Source organism: Alligator sinensis, unplaced genomic scaffold (genome assembly GCF_000455745.1).
Source record: "Alligator sinensis unplaced genomic scaffold, ASM45574v1 scaffold830_1, whole genome shotgun sequence".
Classification (NCBI taxonomy): domain Eukaryota; kingdom Metazoa; phylum Chordata; order Crocodylia; family Alligatoridae; genus Alligator; species Alligator sinensis.
This window is the reverse complement of record NW_005842309.1, coordinates 1,601,901-1,605,212: the sequence shown is the minus strand read 5'-3', so window position 1 is coordinate 1,605,212 and position 3,312 is coordinate 1,601,901. Positions and strand designations below refer to the sequence as shown.

Below are 3,312 nucleotides of genomic sequence, written 5' to 3'. Positions count from 1 at the left end.
GCAGGAATGTAAAATGACAAAACAAGAATGGTTATGTTTGCTTATTGACAGAAAAAATTCCTAATAAGTTCTCATTTTCCAAACTTTATATACTGATGTTGCCCAAGTGTTCTTTAAAAATATGAATCAGAACCAAATAACCTTACATTGAAAACTGAATTGATTTCCTCCTCCTTCAGATATGTTTAAAGACAGATTTAATAGATTTCATCACACATGAACATTCACTGTCTACCTACTTTCTCGATATTGATTCTTCTCAAATTTCCAGATGATTACTGCACTTGAATCATGTTTCTTAAACCTAAACAAGTGAAAAAGAAATAGGAGATATTAACCAAAGCAATTCATTCCACAAAAATAATGGTTAACTTACAACTCTTTGTCATCCCTGACATGAGGCTGGAGGCAGAAAAGACCTTTTTTCTGGGCCCTAATTTCCTCAAAGTGCTTTCATCCTTCCACATTAAAAAAAGACACTGAAAATCCAGTATCTAGTTAAGAAATTCAAAGTAGTATCAGGCATTACATCTGCCCTTGAGCTTCCCCCAAAATACTTATGATTTTATACCCATCTTTTCCTATTTTCAGAATGTTTCTCTTTCCTCTACTGCACAGTAATGTGTTACCAACAATTATAATTGATTACATAGTGGAAACAGTTATACTTCTTATATAGTAAATGCTGTCAAACCACAGCTAGGTAAATGATTACAGACAACTGGAAAAAAATATTTCCCCTATAATATTTTATTTATTGTCACATTGGGTGTGACTTGAAAACATTTACAAGAAGTATTTAAAATTGTGATATGAAAGTGACAGTTTCCTCCCTTTGGGGGATTAAAGACTTGAAACACCTACCTGCTAAGAGTAAAAAAGAATTTCTCTTTGGTGAAAGTGAGGAAGTCTAAGGGAAAAAAAATTAAACTGCATAAATGGGACTTAGGTTCCTACTTCACATTTTCAAAACTTCCCTTGGGCATGTATACACATAAAAGATTCCATTATACCAGTTTAGTGCAGTATAATCCCCATGTTCGTATAAAAGCGCTTATACTGAAACTGTTTAATTCTGGTACAGGAAAAGAAAATTACTATGCTAGTAACAAGGCCAGCACAAAAAGCATGGGCAGCTGCCTAGGGCAGCAAATTGTAGGGGGCAGTGCCCTGAGTCAGCAGGCAACACACATAGGGCACAGACAAGTTATGTTTGTCATGAGATCGACCTAAAAGTGCTCTACAGCCATGCCATGACAGGAGAGGCTTCAGAGAGCTTTTGAAGTGGCCAATCATACGACAAATTAACCTTTATCAAATGAGGGATCAGATGAAGGCTTTTGAGCACCATAGGGAATTTATGTTCCCTAGGATTAATTTGGGGTGTGATCAGGGCTGGGCTGATGCAGCCCATCCCCACTCCCATGGCTGTCTGCAGGAAGGGAGGGGAGAGGGGGCAGAGGAAGTAAGCTGCCAGGTGGGGTTTGCTCGGCCCGAGCAGTCCAACTGTACTGAAAGCCATGCTCAGTAGCGCTGTGCGAGGCTTCAGATCGCACTTGGGATCCGGGGCCACTTCGGACATTTTGGTGTCCGAAGCAGCATGCCCGGAGCGAAGCACGGGCTCAGTTAAGATGTCCAAAGCGGTTCAGAGCTTCCGAAGCACTTCGATGCCTCGAACGCTGAAAGTTAGAAGAGGGAGGGGGAGCGGGAGGGGGAGCGGGGGGGAAGACTGACATATGTAGGTGGCCAGTGAGAAGGATTTCTCTCTGGCTACCTTTCCAATGACAGTGTCTGGGGGGAGGGATCTAGATACACCATTAAAGCCTCTGTTTGGAGGCATGGTGTGCCTTTTCCTAGCTTGTTCCCTCTCAGGAACTGCGTGAGAAAGGAACCCTCAGACTCAAGCATTTCAGCTTGCTTGCTGTACTCAGCAGTTGAACCTGCCTGCTCCTTTTTGTTGTTAGAAAGGATTGGGTAGGATTTAGCTTATCTTATCTTAGCTATTCAATTACTATTACTATTCAATTCATTTCTTTGAATTTGTATTTGCTCTTTTTTTTTTGTTGGAAACTGTGAAAAAAGAAAGCTGTTTTTCCTGCCAGTGTAATCCATCACTGTGCAGGGAGGCACACAGATTGCATGCATGCACACACACACACATACACACACAATATAAAGAAAAATCAGATATTCATAGGAGAAGAAGACAGACAGAGAGACAGACAGCACACAATTTTTACATAACTCTTAACCCTAAAGCAAACAATCAAAGAAGAGTCCAGTGCATGCACGCAACAGAGCGAATAAAACACACAATACAAAAGGATTGACACGCACAGAGACCTTTTGCAGCACAGGAAAGATCAATATGAAGTGTGCTGGAAGGGCAGGTGCCAGGTCTTCTGGCAGGGGAGGGAGTGGGAGTAGGGGGAGAGCTAGAGCTGCAAGTTCCCCACCCCCAAACATAGACATTCCCTTCCCAAGCAGCCATGACATTAGTGCTGACAGTTGAAGCAAGGAGGTGGGAGCAGTGTCTGCACCTGACGTCCCTGAACCTGCACCACCTCCGCTCAGTCCAGAAGTAGGCACCAGCAGTGGAATCACTGCCTCCTCCACCCTGAATTTCATCTCTCAGCGTAAGGATCCCGCTACTAGAGGAGGAGCTGGAGCTGGAACCAGGGATGCTGAGCGCGCTGGCTCAAGCAATTCTGGGGACTGAGGGGAAATCAGAGTTTGTGCTCCACACCCCTCAAATTTCCCCTAGACGCAGGCCTCCTCCAGAAAGCAGCACCTCTAAAAAGTGGTTTGCATTGTAATTTGTTCCCTCTCAGGATCAGGCCTGAGAGACTGGAGGCAGAATGTTTTTTCGTGAGGAATGTGCCCCCACAGGTAGTTGGGTTTTGTTGTTTTTGATAAGATTCTGGGTGTGCGGTTTGTGGGGGTACTGGAGATAGTTGGCAGGTTTTGTGTTTTGAGCTGTAGGAAGTTGACTTCAGTTCCGGTGATGAGGTTAGGTGCTTGTTCGAATGTACAAACCACTTTTCAGAGCTGGGCCTATGAACTGCACTTCATCAGCCTCCTAGGTAGTAGGTACAGACACTCATGGGCTCAATATACACAGTGGAATGCTGGCACCCTGAGACCTGCCAGACATCTGACACCCCAGACACCTCTGCACTTTACCTGCGCTGCTACATCCCCCTTTTCCCCCTACCCCCCACCCCAGCCTGTCCCTCCGCCCCTGATGCCTCCATTTCCATTTTCACTGACTGGCTTTCTTGCCTGCATTGCAGGCCACGCCAGGCCCTGGCT

The 3,312-nt window shown here is 44.6% G+C and overlaps 1 protein-coding gene across 12 annotated transcripts in view; it reads right to left on the bottom strand.

Moving 5' to 3' along the window:
• Positions 1–3,312, bottom strand: part of ZC3H12B (zinc finger CCCH-type containing 12B) — a 91,813-nt gene that overhangs the window by 40,798 nt on the left and 47,703 nt on the right. For 10 of the 12 annotated variants that reach the window (XM_025209828.1, XM_025209823.1, XM_025209827.1 and 7 more), the window contains one exon: positions 240–304. The gene's annotated coding sequence lies outside the window, so the exon portion shown is untranslated. Of the gene's footprint in view, positions 1–239; positions 305–864; positions 912–3,312 lie in introns of those variants that run through there. The other 2 variants (XM_025209829.1, XM_025209835.1) reach the window with 2 other exon arrangements.